We start from the raw sequence: 15447 nt of genomic DNA on the forward strand, positions 1-15447 counted from the left end.
TGGCCAGTATGGGGATCGAACCCATGACCTTGGCGTTATTAGCACCACACTATAACCAGCTGAGCTAACCGGCCATATGGGTTACTTCAATTCATATGTGATAAAAAGTAACTAATTTCCATTGATATTCAGTCTTTCAGTGCTTTAGGATTTGCAAAGATTATGATATTCATAAGTTTTGGTCAATGTTGAAACTCGTTTATGTCTGAGAGTCTCCTTGAAAGAGTTTCAATTTCTGTCGAGGGATAAAATGTAATACTGGACTGCTAACAGCTCATAGCAGTAAAAGGAATCTCAGAAGAAGGACATTTGACCTCTCTGATGCTAAGAGACAGTTTTGGGATCACCGTCTATTTAAGAACTAAGTTTGCACATTTCAAACATCTCCTTTAGTTTAGATTTGTTTCAGGTAGATGTGGTGTTTGCGGTCCCCTGGAACATTTGTTGAGTAGATGGCTATCAGACCAACAAAATTCTAAGCTTCTGCTTTTTAGTCAACAGAATCGTTTCTTAAAGTCTTGTAGTGATGGCCCGTATGGGGATCGAACCCATGACCTTGGCGTTATTAGCACCACGCTCTAACCAGCTGAGCTAACCGGCCACATTTGTTGCTTCAATTCATATGTGAAAAAAAGTAACTAATTTCCATTGATATTCAGTCTTTCAGCACTTTAGGATTTGAAAAGATTATGATATTCATAAGTTTTGGTCAATGTTGAAACTCGTTTATGTCTGAGAATCTCCTTGAAAGAGTTTCAGTTTCTGTCGATGGATAAAATGCAAGACTGGACTGCTAACAGCACATAGCAGTAAAAGTAATGTCAGAAGAATGCCACTTGACCTCTCTGATGCTAAGAGACAGTTTTGGCACCACTGTTTATTTAAGAACGACATTTCTTTTTTCAAACATCTCTTTTAGTTTAGATTTGTTTCAGGTAGATGTGGTGTTTGCGGCCCCCTGGAACATTTGTTTAGTAGATGGCTATCAGAAAAACAATTTCCTCGGCTTCTGATTGTTAGTCAACAGAATCATTTATCAAAGTCTTGTATTGATGGCCAGAATGGGGATCGAACCCATGACCTTGGCGTTATTAGCACCACGCTCTAACCAGCTGAGCTAACCGGCCACATTGGTTGCGTCAATTCACATGTGAAAAAAAGTAACTAATTTCCATTGATATTCAGTCTTTCAGCACTTTAGGATTTGAAAAGATTATGATATTCATAAGTTTTGGTCAATGTTGAAACTCGTTTATATCTGAGAGTCTCCTTGAAAGAGTTTCAGTTTCTGTCGAGGGATAAAATGCAATACTGGACTGCTAACAGCTCATAGCAGTAAAAGGAATCTCAGAAGAAGGACATTTAACCTCTCTGATGCTAAGAGACAGTTTTGGGATCACTGTCTATTTAAGAAGTAAGTTTACACATTTCAAACATCGCTTTTAGTTTAGATTTGTTTCAGGTAGATGTGGTATTTGCGGTCCCCTGGAACATTTGTTGAGTAGATGGCTATCAGACCAACAAAATTCTAGGCTTCTGCTTTTTAGTCAACAGAATCGTTTCTTAAAAACTTGTATTGATGGCCCGTAAGGGGATCGAACCCATGACCTTGGCGTTATTAGCACCACGCTCTAACCAGCTGAGCTAACCGGCCACATTCGTTGAATCAACTCATATGTGAAAAAAAGTAACGAATTTCCAATGAATGTCAGTGATCACTTTAGTATTTGCAAAGATTATGATATTCATAGGTTTTGGTCAATGTTAAACTCGTTTATGTCTGAGAATCTCCTTGAAAGAGTTTCTGATTCTGTTGAGGGATAAAATGCAATACTGGACTGCTAACAGCTCATAGCAGTAAAATGAATGTCAGAAGAATGGCACTTGACCTCTCTGATGCTACGAGACAGTTTTGGGACCACTGTTTATTTAAGAACTACTAGTTTCACTTTTCAACCAACTCTTTTAGTTTAGATTTGTTTCAGGTAAATGTGGTGTTTGCGGTCCCCTGGAAGAATTGTTGAGTAGATGGCTATCAGACCAACAAGATTATTGGCTTCTGATTTTTAGTCAACAGAATCATTTATCAAAGTCTTGTATTGATGGCCAGTATGGGGATCGAACCCATGACCTTGGCGTTATTAGCACCACGCTCTAACCAGCTGAGCTAATCGGCCACATTCGTTGCTTCAATGCATATGTGAAAAAAAGTAACTAATTTCCATTGATATTCAGTCTTTCAGCACTTTAGGATTTGAAAAGATTATGATATTCATAAGTTTTGGTCAATGTTGAAACTCGTTTATATCTGAGAGTCTCCTTGAAAGAGTTTCAGTTTCTGTCGAGGGATAAAATGCAATACTGGACTGCTAACAGCTCATAGCAGTAAAAGGAATCTCAGAAGAAGGACATTTGACCTCTCTGATGCTAAGAGACAGTTTTGGGATCACTGTCTTTTTAAGAACTAAGTTTGCACATTTCAAACATCTCTTTTAGTTTAGATTTGTTTCAGGTAGATGTGGTATTTGCGGAACTCTGGAACATTAGTTGAGTAGATGGCTATCAGACTAACACAATTCTTGGCTTATGATTTTTAATCTACAGAATCATTTGTCAAAGTCTTGTATTGATGGCCAGTATGGGGATCGAACCCATGACCTTGGCGTTATTAGCACCACGCTCTAACCAGCTGAGCTAACCGGCCACATTCGCTGAATCAATTCATATGTGAAAAAAAGTAACGAATTTCCAATGAATGTCAGTGATCACTTTAGTATTTGCAAAGATTATAATATTCATAGGTTTTGGTCAATGTTAAACTCGTTTATGTCTGAGAATCTCCTTGAAAGAGTTTCTGATGCTGTTGAGGGATAAAATGCAATACTGGACTGCTAACAGCTCATAGCAGTAAAATGAATTTCAGAAGAATGGCACTTGACCTCTCTGATGCTACGAGACAGTTTTGGGACCACTGTTTATTTAAGAACTACTAGTTTCACTTTTCAACCAACTCTTTTAGTTTAGATTTGTTTCAGGTAGATGTGGTGTTTGCGGTCCCCTGGAAGAATTGTTGAGTAGATGGCTATCAGACCAACAAGATTATTGGCTTCTGATTTTTAGTCAACAGAATCATTTATCAAAGTCTTGTATTGATGGCCAGTATGGGGATCGAACCCATGACCTTGGCGTTATTAGCACCATGCTCTAACCAGCTGAGCTAACCGGCCACATTGGTTGCTTCAATTCATATGTGAAAAAAAGTAACTAATTTCCATTGATATTCAGTCTTTCAGCACTTTAGGATTTGAAAAGATTATGATATTCATAGGTTTTGGTCAATGTTAAACTCGTTTATGTCTGAGAATCTCCTTGAAAGAGTTTCAGATTCTTTTGAGGGATAAAATGCAATACTGGACTGCTAACAGCTCATAGCAGTAAGATGAATGTCACTTGAGCTCTCTGATGCTACAAGACAGTTTTGGGACCACTGTTTATTTAAGAACTACTAGTTTCACATCTCAAACATCTCTTTTAGTTTAGATTTGTTTCAGGTAGATGTGGTATTTGCGGTACTCTGGAACATTTGTTGAGTAGATGGCTATTAGACTAACACATTTCTTGGCTTCTGATTTTTAGTCAACAGAATCATTTGTCAAAGTCTTGTATTGATGGCCAGTATGGGGATCTAACCCATGACCTTGGTGTTATTAGCACCACGCTCTAACCAGCTGAGCTAACCGGCCACATTGGTTGCTTCAATTCATATGTGAAAAAAAGTAACTAATTTCCATTGAATGTCAGTGATCACTTTAGTATTTGCAAAGATTATGATATTCATAGGTTTTGGTCAATGTTAAACTAGTTTATGTCTGAGAATCTCCTTGAAAGAGTTTCAGATTCTGTTGAGGGATAAAATGCAATACTGGACTGCTAACAGCTCATAGCAGTAAGATGACTGTCAGAAGAATGGCACTTGACCTCTCTGATGTTACGAGACAGTTTCGGGACCACTGTTTATTTAAGAACTACTAGTTTCACTTTTCAACCAACTCTTTTAGTTTAGATTTGTTACAGGTAATGTGGTGTTTGAGGTCCCCTGGAACAATTGTTGAGTAGATGGCTATCAGACCAACAAGATTATTGGCTTCTGATTTTAAGTCAACAGAATCATTTATGAAAGTCTTGTATTGATGGCCAGTATGGGGATCGAACCCATGACCTTGGCGTTATTAGCACCACGCTCTAACCAGCTGAGCTAACCGGCCACATTGGTTGCTTCAATTCATATGTGAAGAAAAGTAACTAATTTCCATTGATATTCAGTCTTTCAGCACTTTAGGATTTGAAAAGATTATGATATTCATAAGTTTTGGTCAATGTTGAAACTCGTTTATGTCCGAGAGTCCCCTTTAAAGATTTTCAGTTTCTGTCGAGGGATAAAATGCGAGACTGGACTGCTAACAGCTCATAGCAGTAAAAGGAATGTCAGAAGAATGCCACTTGACCTCTCTGATGCTAAGAGACAGTTTTGGCACCACTGTTTATTTAAGAACTACGTTTCTTTTTTCAAACATCTCTTTTAGTTTAGATTTGTTTCAGGTAGATGTGGTGTTTGCGGTCCCCTGGAACATTGGTATAGTAGATGGCTATCAGACTAACAATTTTCTCAGCTTCTCATTGTTAGTCAACAGAATTATTTATCAAAGTCTTGTATTGATGGCCAGTATGGGGATCGAACCCAGGACCTTGGCGTTATTAGCACCACGCTCTAATCAGCTGAGCTAACCGGCCACATTGGTTGCTTCAATTCATATGTGAAAAAAAGTAACAAATTTCCATTGAATGTCAGTGATCACTTTAGTACTTGCCAAGATTATGATATTCATAGGTTTTGGTCAATGTTAAACTCGTTTATGTCTGAGAATCTCCTTGAAAGAGTTTCAGATTCTGTTGAGGGATAAAATGCAATACTGGACTGCTAACAGCTCATAGCAGTAAAAGCAATGTCAGAAGAATGGCACTTGACCTCTCTGATGCTACGAGACAGTTTTGGGACCACTGTTTATTTAAGAACTACTAGTTTCACTTTTCAACCAACTCTTTTAGTTTAGATTTGTTTCAGGTAGATGTGGTGTTTGAGGTCCCCTGGAAGAATTGTTGAGTAGATAGCTATCAGACCAACAAGGTTATTGGCTTCTGATTTTTAGTCAACAGAATCATTTATCAAAGTCTTGTATTGATGGCCAGTATGGGGATCGAACCCATGACCTTGGCGTTATTAGCACCACGCACTAACCAGCTGAGCTAACCGGCCACATTGGTTGCTTCAATTCATATGTGAAAAAAAGTAACTAATTTCCATTGATATTCAGTCTTTCAGCACTTTAGGATTTGAAAAGATTATGATATTCATAAGTTTTGGTCAATGTTGAAACTCGTTTATATCTGAGAGTCTCCTTGAAAGAGTTTCAGTTTCTGTCGAGGGATAAAATGCAATACTGGACTGCTAACAGCTCATAGCAGTAAAAGGAATCTCAGAAGAAGGACATTTGACCTCTCTGATGCTAAGAGACAGTTTTGGGATCACCGTCTATTTAAGAACTAAGTTTGCACATTTCAAACATCTCCTTTAGTTTAGATTTGTTTCAGGTAGATGTGGTGTTTGCGGTCCCCTGGAACATTTGTTGAGTAGATGGCTATCAGACCAACAAAATTCTAAGCTTCTGCTTTTTAGTCAACAGAATCGTTTCTTAAAGTCTTGTAGTGATGGCCCGTATGGGGATCGAACCCATGACCTTGGCGTTATTAGCACCACGCTCTAACCAGCTGAGCTAACCGGCCACATTTGTTGCTTCAATTCATATGTGAAAAAAAGTAACTAATTTCCATTGATATTCAGTCTTTCAGCACTTTAGGATTTGAAAAGATTATGATATTCATAAGTTTTGGTCAATGTTGAAACTCGTTTATGTCTGAGAATCTCCTTGAAAGAGTTTCAGTTTCTGTCGATGGATAAAATGCAAGACTGGACTGCTAACAGCACATAGCAGTAAAAGTAATGTCAGAAGAATGCCACTTGACCTCTCTGATGCTAAGAGACAGTTTTGGCACCACTGTTTATTTAAGAACGACATTTCTTTTTTCAAACATCTCTTTTAGTTTAGATTTGTTTCAGGTAGATGTGGTGTTTGCGGCCCCCTGGAACATTTGTTTAGTAGATGGCTATCAGAAAAACAATTTCCTCGGCTTCTGATTGTTAGTCAACAGAATCATTTATCAAAGTCTTGTATTGATGGCCAGAATGGGGATCGAACCCATGACCTTGGCGTTATTAGCACCACGCTCTAACCAGCTGAGCTAACCGGCCACATTGGTTGCGTCAATTCACATGTGAAAAAAAGTAACTAATTTCCATTGATATTCAGTCTTTCAGCACTTTAGGATTTGAAAAGATTATGATATTCATAAGTTTTGGTCAATGTTGAAACTCGTTTATATCTGAGAGTCTCCTTGAAAGAGTTTCAGTTTCTGTCGAGGGATAAAATGCAATACTGGACTGCTAACAGCTCATAGCAGTAAAATGAATCTCAGAAGAAGGACATTTGACCTTTCTGATGCTAAGAGACAGTTTTGGGATCACTGTCAATTTAAGAACTAAGTTTGCACATTTCAAACATCTCTTTTAGTTTAGATTTGTTTCAGGTAGATGTGGTATTTGCGGAACTCTGGAACATTAGTTGAGTAGATGGCTATCAGACTAACACAATTCTTGGCTTATGATCTTTAATCTACAGAATCATTTGTCAAAGTCTTGTATTGATGGCCAGTATGGGGATCGAACCCATGACCTTGGCGTTATTAGCACCACGCTCTAACCAGCTGAGCTAACCGGCCACATTCGTTGAATCAACTCATATGTGGAAAAAAGTAACGAATTTCCAATGAATGTCAGTGATCACTTTAGTATTTGCAAAGATTATGATATTCATAGGTTTTGGTCAATGTTAAACTCGTTTATGTCTGAGAATCTCCTTGAAAGAGTTTCTGATTCTGTTGAGGGATAAAATGCAATACTGGACTGCTAACAGCTCATAGCAGTAAAATGAATGTCAGAAGAATGGCACTTGACCTCTCTGATGCTACGAGACAGTTTTGGGACCACTGTTTATTTAAGAACTACTAGTTTCACTTTTCAACCAACTCTTTTAGTTTAGATTTGTTTCAGGTAAATGTGGTGTTTGCGGTCCCCTGGAAGAATAGTTGAGTAGATGGCTATCAGACCAACAAGATTATTGGCTTCTGATTTTTAGTCAACAGAATCATTTATCAAAGTCTTGTATTGATGGCCAGTATGGGGATCGAACCCATGACCTTGGCATTATTAGCACCACGCTCTAACCAGCTGAGCTAATCGGCCACATTCGTTGCTTCAATGCATATGTGAAAAAAAGTAACTAATTTCCATTGATATTCAGTCTTTCAGCACTTTAGGATTTGAAAAGATTATGATATTCATAAGTTTTGGTCAATGTTGAAACTCGTTTATATCTGAGAGTCTCCTTGAAAGAGTTTCAGTTTCTGTCGAGGGATAAAATGCAATACTGGACTGCTAACAGCTCATAGCAGTAAAAGGAATCTCAGAAGAAGGACATTTGACCTCTCTGATGCTAAGAGACAGTTTTGGGATCACTGTCTTTTTAAGAACTAAGTTTGCACATTTCAAACATCTCTTTTAGTTTAGATTTGTTTCAGGTAGATGTGGTATTTGCGGAACTCTGGAACATTAGTTGAGTAGATGGCTATCAGACTAACACAATTCTTGGCTTATGATTTTTAATCTACAGAATCATTTGTCAAAGTCTTGTATTGATGGCCAGTATGGGGATCGAACCCATGACCTTGGCGTTATTAGCACCACGCTCTAACCAGCTGAGCTAACCGGCCACATTCGCTGAATCAATTCATATGTGAAAAAAAGTAACGAATTTCCAATGAATGTCAGTGATCACTTTAGTATTTGCAAAGATTATGATATTCATAGGTTTTGGTCAATGTTAAACTCGTTTATGTCTGAGAATCTCCTTGAAAGAGTTTTTGATGCTGTTGAGGGATAAAATGCAATACTGGACTGCTAACAGCTCATAGCAGTAAAATGAATTTCAGAAGAATGGCACTTGACCTCTCTGATGCTACGAGACAGTTTTGGGACCACTGTTTATTTAAGAACTACTAGTTTCACTTTTCAACCAACTCTTTTAGTTTAGATTTGTTTCAGGTAGATGTGGTGTTTGCGGTCCCCTGGAAGAATTGTTGAGTAGATGGCTATCAGACCAACAAGATTATTGGCTTCTGATTTTTAGTCAACAGAATCATTTATCAAAGTCTTGTATTGATGGCCAGTATGGGGATCGAACCCATGACCTTGGCGTTATTAGCACCATGCTCTAACCAGCTGAGCTAACCGGCCACATTGGTTGCTTCAATTCATATGTGAAAAAAGTAACTAATTTCCATTGATATTCAGTCTTTCAGCACTTTAGGATTTGAAAAGATTATGATATTCATAGGTTTTGGTCAATGTTAAACTCGTTTATGTCTGAGAATCTCCTTGAAAGAGTTTCAGATTCTTTTGAGGGATAAAATGCAATACTGGACTGCTAACAGCTCATAGCAGTAAGATGAATGTCACTTGAGCTCTCTGATGCTACAAGACAGTTTTGGGACCACTGTTTATTTAAGAACTACTAGTTTCACATCTCAAACATCTCTTTTAGTTTAGATTTGTTTCAGGTAGATGTGGTATTTGCGGTACTCTGGAACATTTGTTGAGTAGATGGCTATTAGACTAACACATTTCTTGGCTTCTGATTTTTAGTCAACAGAATCATTTGTCAAAGTCTTGTATTGATGGCCAGTATGGGGATCTAACCCATGACCTTGGTGTTATTAGCACCACGCTCTAACCAGCTGAGCTAACCGGCCACATTGGTTGCTTCAATTCATATGTGAAAAAAAGTAACTAATTTCCATTGAATGTCAGTGATCACTTTAGTATTTGCAAAGATTATGATATTCATAGGTTTTGGTCAATGTTAAACTAGTTTATGTCTGAGAATCTCCTTGAAAGAGTTTCAGATTCTGTTGAGGGATAAAATGCAATACTGGACTGCTAACAGCTCATAGCAGTAAGATGACTGTCAGAAGAATGGCACTTGACCTCTCTGATGTTACGAGACAGTTTCGGGACCACTGTTTATTTAAGAACTACTAGTTTCACTTTTCAACCAACTCTTTTAGTTTAGATTTGTTACAGGTAATGTGGTGTTTGAGGTCCCCTGGAACAATTGTTGAGTAGATGGCTATCAGACCAACAAGATTATTGGCTTCTGATTTTAAGTCAACAGAATCATTTATGAAAGTCTTGTATTGATGGCCAGTATGGGGATCGAACCCATGACCTTGGCGTTATTAGCACCACGCTCTAACCAGCTGAGCTAACCGGCCACATTGGTTGCTTCAATTCATATGTGAAGAAAAGTAACTAATTTCCATTGATATTCAGTCTTTCAGCACTTTAGGATTTGAAAAGATTATGATATTCATAAGTTTTGGTCAATGTTGAAACTCGTTTATGTCCGAGAGTCCCCTTTAAAGATTTTCAGTTTCTGTCGAGGGATAAAATGCGAGACTGGACTGCTAACAGCTCATAGCAGTAAAAGGAATGTCAGAAGAATGCCACTTGACCTCTCTGATGCTAAGAGACAGTTTTGGCACCACTGTTTATTTAAGAACTACGTTTCTTTTTTCAAACATCTCTTTTAGTTTAGATTTGTTTCAGGTAGATGTGGTGTTTGCGGTCCCCTGGAACATTGGTATAGTAGATGGCTATCAGACTAACAATTTTCTCAGCTTCTCATTGTTAGTCAACAGAATTATTTATCAAAGTCTTGTATTGATGGCCAGTATGGGGATCGAACCCAGGACCTTGGCGTTATTAGCACCACGCTCTAATCAGCTGAGCTAACCGGCCACATTGGTTGCTTCAATTCATATGTGAAAAAAAGTAACAAATTTCCATTGAATGTCAGTGATCACTTTAGTACTTGCCAAGATTATGATATTCATAGGTTTTGGTCAATGTTAAACTCGTTTATGTCTGAGAATCTCCTTGAAAGAGTTTCAGATTCTGTTGAGGGATAAAATGCAATACTGGACTGCTAACAGCTCATAGCAGTAAAAGCAATGTCAGAAGAATGGCACTTGACCTCTCTGATGCTACGAGACAGTTTTGGGACCACTGTTTATTTAAGAACTACTAGTTTCACTTTTCAACCAACTCTTTTAGTTTAGATTTGTTTCAGGTAGATGTGGTGTTTGAGGTCCCCTGGAAGAATTGTTGAGTAGATAGCTATCAGACCAACAAGGTTATTGGCTTCTGATTTTTAGTCAACAGAATCATTTATCAAAGTCTTGTATTGATGGCCAGTATGGGGATCGAACCCATGACCTTGGCGTTATTAGCACCACGCACTAACCAGCTGAGCTAACCGGCCACATTGGTTGCTTCAATTCATATGTGAAAAAAAGTAACTAATTTCCATTGATATTCAGTCTTTCAGCACTTTAGGATTTGAAAAGATTATGATATTCATAAGTTTTGGTCAATGTTGAAACTCGTTTATATCTGAGAGTCTCCTTGAAAGAGTTTCAGTTTCTGTCGAGGGATAAAATGCAATACTGGACTGCTAACAGCTCATAGCAGTAAAAGGAATCTCAGAAGAAGGACATTTGACCTCTCTGATGCTAAGAGACAGTTTTGGGATCACTGTCTATTTAAGAACTAAGTTTGCACATTTCAAACATCTCTTTTAGTTTAGATTTAATTCAGGTAGATGTGGTATTTGCGGAACTCTGGAACATTTGTTGAGTAAATGGCTATCAGACTAAAACAATTCTTGGCTTCTGATTTTTAATCAACAGAATCATTTGTCAAAGTCTTTTATTGATGGCCAGTATGCGGATCGAACCCATGACCTTGGCGTTATTAGCACCACGCTCTAACCAGCTGAGCTAACCGGCCACATTTGTTGAATCAATTCATATGTGAAAAAAAGTAACGAATTTCCAATGCATGTCAGTGATCACTTTAGTATTTGCAAAGATTATGATATTCATAGGTTTTGGTCAATGTTAAACTCGTTTATGTCTGAGAATCTCCTTGAAAGAGTTTCAGATTCTGTTGAGGGATAAAATGCAATACTGGACTGCTAACAGCTCATAGCAGTAAGATGAATGTCACTTGAGCTCTCTGATGCTACAAGACAGTTTTGGGACCACTGTTTATTTAAGAACTACTAGTTTCACATTTCAAACATCTCTTTTAGTTTAGATTTGTTTCAGGTAGATGTGGTATTTGCGGTACTCTGGAACATTTGTTGAGTAGATGGCTATTAGACTAACACATTTCTTGGCTTCTGATTTTTAGTCAACAGAATCATTTGTCAAAGTCTTGTATTGATGGCCAGTATGGGGATCTAACCCATGACCTTGGTGTTATTAGCACCACGCTCTAACCAGCTGAGCTAACCGGCCACATTGGTTGCTTCAATTCATATGTGAAAAAAAGTAACTAATTTCCATTGAATGTCAGTGATCACTTTAGTATTTGCAAAGATTATGATATTCATAGGTTTTGGTCAATGTTAAACTAGTTTATGTCTGAGAATCTCCTTGAAAGAGTTTCAGATTCTGTTGAGGGATAAAATGCAATACTGGACTGCTAACAGCTCATAGCAGTAAGATTGTTGCAAGCCCGAGCAGCCGGTCAAGGCTTAGAAACAGTGGTCAGGGACAAGGGTCACACAAGGGTCAAGAGGACAGGAGTTCAGGACTTGCTGGTGAGGACAGAACTAGGCAAAGGGTCAAAAGACAAGCTGTCTTCTCTAGATCCACCCATGGACACACCCCTGGGCCCGCCCCTAACTCCACCTCTGGCGGGAAAAGAAGGAATGGCATGGAGTGAGGAGAAGCCCAGCTGGACCCAGGAGCTCTCAGGAATGCTGAAAGAAGATCTACAATTTGCTACCAATATGAAGATTTATGACCTGTGCTCTCATTCCAGGAGTGCAGCATGTAACTTTTGTGCCCTCATGTGAATACTGCATGTAGTGAAATGATACTAAATGTCTTATGTAGAGCTAAAAAAAGTGTATCTGGTAGATGACCCCTTGACCTAAACTGTCAGGAGAGAATGACTTGTGACTCTTGCATTGTTTAGAGCAGTCTCAGAAATGATATAAAAGGATGCAGCTCAGATCGAGCGGAGGTCTGGTTCTTCTAGAGAGGGCTTCAGGCTTCGTTCTTGGGGAGATTCTGAGAAGACGAGAGCTGGTGTAAACTGACTCTTATTTAATCATTTTGAACTAATTCCTCCGTGGGGGATAGTAGTTGTTTTTTACTTTACCCATTTTTGTATTTTGATTTTGTAATAAACCTTTTTTTGAAAAAGAAACATAAGCCTGATTCTTTCAGGTTTTCTCTAAAGCTTCACGTTTGGAGCCCTGACCATAATTGCACAGAGGTAAGCATGTCGAAGATCGGTCTCTGAATTATCAGGACTTACTTTACAGTTTATAACAGAATAATATAAAGAAACCTTAAGATAAGGGAAGTTTTAACTTCTCTCCCCTTGCGAGTAACGAGTTGTCTTAAGGGTGATAAAAGCAAAATATTCGAGGTTATTTTGGCTCTGATTGCAGGTTGAAAAAGTCTCTAATCAGCTGGAAGGTTGGATTAATAAATAAATTGATAAACTTATGTTAGCCTGATCAACTAGCATAAATCATTTTATAGTTACCAACCTCCCACATAAGCTGTTAGGGGCGCAATTAATTCCGGGTAGCCCAAACAATTGCTGAGAGGCTTGGCTTGCCTCCAGACTTCTCTCTAGTATCTTAACCAAAAGGTAACGAGTTTAAAAGAAGTGTAGCACTCTGAGGCTGGCTATTCGTGCAAGTCATTTCACCTTTAAAATAAAAGACAAGATTCTAATTAGATAGTCCAAACCCGGATCTGGTACGATTATACTCGTCGATACACCCCCGAACCCTGATGGATGCACCGTCTCATAAGTTCTAACGGAACTGGGTTTTAAAGGAACCGGTAAATGGGACGGGCACGCGACATGGCGCCTGCAACGTGAGGCTAATCGGCGAAGGTTTAAACATTAGATACCGGACTATTCGACGTAGAACTATGTCTTTTAGGCTGATAAAAGCTTACGCACTATGGACCTGATAAGCTTATAACCTTGGAGCGAAAACCGCACCAATTTCTCGAAAAGGAAGGAAATTTGGGAGAACGGACGATTAACTCAAAGAGGTATAAAGAAATCACGGCTTTCCGACGTAAGAAAAGCCAAGGATAAAAGCTAGGCAAAAAATAAAAAGGAATAAAGAGTAAAAATAAAGAATAAGACGTGAAAACGAATAAAAATAAAACAAATAATAAAAAAGAGAAACTTTCAACCAGCCATGGCAGATAGATCTTTAACGGTAAAACCGGAAAATGTTCTCCTTAATGTGAGATTTGTCACCGGAGAAATAGCGACATTTCAAGGTGAACCACAAAGCGTTTTGGCAGTATCCTGTAACCGGAGCTTTCATAACAAGGCCGGAACGGCTCAAGCCGCAGCGGAGCGCTGTCCGAATGCTGAAACTCAAGTAAAGAATAATCATGTATTTCCGTTAGTGGGTGATTTGGTGATTCTAGCAGAACAACAAAATGATCCTGTTTTTAATCAGATAGCGTGGTGTTGTTGGGAAAATCCAGCGAAACTCCCCACGGGCGAGCAGTATGAGATCCTTCTGGGATTGCTTGAGCAAATACCAATTGGACCGGAACCTTTAGTTCTCACTCCATTTGGAGTCGGGCAGTACCGATGTGATCAGGGAGCGATGTACTCTGCTATGGCGGAGTTCGTGGTTCAACAGGCTAATAGTAGAACAATTTACTTCTTATCTAGAAGCAAAAATGAGGCAATTCAAATGAGACAGGCGTTATGTAACCGACTGGGGATCACGGAGCTCCAAGCGGAAATGTACCGGAGACGAGCTGCAGTTGAAATGTCGGACTCCTGGGATGAAGCCCAATCGGTTCCGACCGCGCCCCCTTTGTATCCAGCGCTCCGCGGGGAATTCCCTGTGAGCCCCGGTTCCGAGAGCGGATTTCCTCCACCCCCACCGAACCCGCCTGACGCGGTTCGGCCGGCGCAGTGGAACCCGTTTCTACATGTACAAACCCCAGGTGTGTCGGATAACTGAAGCATATGGCGCAGGTTTGGTGATTTATTCCGAAGCCTCTAGCAGGCTAGGAGACATCCCGGTCGTAATTTTAGTGGATAAGTCAGCCTTGCCGCGAGTAGAGAAGAAAGTCAAACATTGGTTTGAGGCCAGAGACAGAAGCAGCGAGAGCGAGGCTGAATCGGAGGAAGAACAGGGTTCCCAACTGGTGGTGCGTGGCACACCCAAAGGGACGCTCAGGTCAGAATGCGAATCCCGTCAAAAATGCAGCACTCGGATCCCTGGAGGCAAAACACCTGAAAAAGTGAGTTGGTTATCCCCAGTTACAGCCCATGAGCAAGGTGAGAACAGAGAAAATGTAGAGCAGCAACCCCAGAGAGCAGAAAAAGGAGATTGCATTAAGCATAACGTAAGTGGTCCCTTTATAATAAAAGACGTAACTGGGAACGTGGTTTTAACTGACACTGGTTTGCGCGTTCACCCTCATCAAGTTATAAAATAACTCTAAAAAATAAAAGTAATTAATTGAAAAAATAAATAAATAAATAAATAAATAGTTTTTTTTTTTTTAATTAATTACTTGATTAAAGGTCATGGCTGGGCCAAAATCTAGTGAAGAAATGACTTGTAAGATCTCAGGTGCTACGGGCCTAATTTTGCTAACGAAGGGGAATTCTGTTAGAGATTGTAAAGTGGCTATGTTTCCGGGCTTCATAGAATCTGCAAATGCGTATCGTTACGCGCAATGGGGAGGCTTGAAGCCGGGAACATGCGTGACATGCGGATCTCTGTGCACCCTAATTAAATGGTCGGGGCTCCGGGAGCAGAAGCCCACTCACCTGGAGAGAGGAACAGACTTGCATACAGGTGCGGTGGAGCTGTCTGCTCCCATTAAAATATGTTTTTGCGGAACCTGCTTGAGGAATAATCCAGGCATCATCTCCTGGCAGGTCTGTGAATGCACCCACAGAGGTGAAATCAAAGATGGGTGCTGTTTCACGAAGAATGGTGTTTTGACTACCTGCTTACCGACAAGCCAGCCAAGTATGTTTTTTGTAGGAGAGCTGCTCAGGAATCCTAGCCTGGTGAAGCCGGTTAGAGATTTATGGGTGGAAGCTTATCCATTTGTGTTCAAGCTCAAGACCAG

At 39.5% G+C, this 15447-nt stretch overlaps 1 protein-coding gene and 16 non-coding genes across 19 annotated transcripts in view; 1 reads left to right on the forward strand and 16 right to left on the reverse strand.

Moving 5' to 3' along the window:
* Positions 1–15447, forward strand: part of prox3 (prospero homeobox 3) — a 177811-nt gene that overhangs the window by 81208 nt on the left and 81156 nt on the right. The gene's annotated exons all lie outside the window — the stretch shown is intronic.
* On the reverse strand, positions 528–601 carry trnai-aau (transfer RNA isoleucine (anticodon AAU)). Its single transcript has one exon. It is a non-coding gene; the product is annotated as a tRNA-Ile (tRNA).
* trnai-aau (transfer RNA isoleucine (anticodon AAU)) lies at positions 1054–1127 on the reverse strand. Its single transcript has one exon. It is a non-coding gene; the product is annotated as a tRNA-Ile (tRNA).
* Positions 2104–2177, reverse strand: trnai-aau (transfer RNA isoleucine (anticodon AAU)). Its single transcript has one exon. It is a non-coding gene; the product is annotated as a tRNA-Ile (tRNA).
* trnai-aau (transfer RNA isoleucine (anticodon AAU)) lies at positions 2631–2704 on the reverse strand. The gene has a single exon. It is a non-coding gene; the product is annotated as a tRNA-Ile (tRNA).
* On the reverse strand, positions 3154–3227 carry trnai-aau (transfer RNA isoleucine (anticodon AAU)). Its single transcript has one exon. It is a non-coding gene; the product is annotated as a tRNA-Ile (tRNA).
* On the reverse strand, positions 3670–3743 carry trnai-aau (transfer RNA isoleucine (anticodon AAU)). The gene has a single exon. It is a non-coding gene; the product is annotated as a tRNA-Ile (tRNA).
* On the reverse strand, positions 4192–4265 carry trnai-aau (transfer RNA isoleucine (anticodon AAU)). Its single transcript has one exon. It is a non-coding gene; the product is annotated as a tRNA-Ile (tRNA).
* Positions 5241–5314, reverse strand: trnai-aau (transfer RNA isoleucine (anticodon AAU)). Its single transcript has one exon. It is a non-coding gene; the product is annotated as a tRNA-Ile (tRNA).
* On the reverse strand, positions 5768–5841 carry trnai-aau (transfer RNA isoleucine (anticodon AAU)). Its single transcript has one exon. It is a non-coding gene; the product is annotated as a tRNA-Ile (tRNA).
* trnai-aau (transfer RNA isoleucine (anticodon AAU)) lies at positions 6294–6367 on the reverse strand. The gene has a single exon. It is a non-coding gene; the product is annotated as a tRNA-Ile (tRNA).
* On the reverse strand, positions 6821–6894 carry trnai-aau (transfer RNA isoleucine (anticodon AAU)). Its single transcript has one exon. It is a non-coding gene; the product is annotated as a tRNA-Ile (tRNA).
* trnai-aau (transfer RNA isoleucine (anticodon AAU)) lies at positions 7871–7944 on the reverse strand. Its single transcript has one exon. It is a non-coding gene; the product is annotated as a tRNA-Ile (tRNA).
* Positions 8394–8467, reverse strand: trnai-aau (transfer RNA isoleucine (anticodon AAU)). The gene has a single exon. It is a non-coding gene; the product is annotated as a tRNA-Ile (tRNA).
* On the reverse strand, positions 8909–8982 carry trnai-aau (transfer RNA isoleucine (anticodon AAU)). The gene has a single exon. It is a non-coding gene; the product is annotated as a tRNA-Ile (tRNA).
* Positions 9431–9504, reverse strand: trnai-aau (transfer RNA isoleucine (anticodon AAU)). Its single transcript has one exon. It is a non-coding gene; the product is annotated as a tRNA-Ile (tRNA).
* trnai-aau (transfer RNA isoleucine (anticodon AAU)) lies at positions 10480–10553 on the reverse strand. Its single transcript has one exon. It is a non-coding gene; the product is annotated as a tRNA-Ile (tRNA).

This window comes from Nothobranchius furzeri, chromosome 14 (assembly GCF_043380555.1).
Source record: "Nothobranchius furzeri strain GRZ-AD chromosome 14, NfurGRZ-RIMD1, whole genome shotgun sequence".
Taxonomy (NCBI): Eukaryota; Metazoa; Chordata; class Actinopteri; order Cyprinodontiformes; family Nothobranchiidae; genus Nothobranchius; species Nothobranchius furzeri.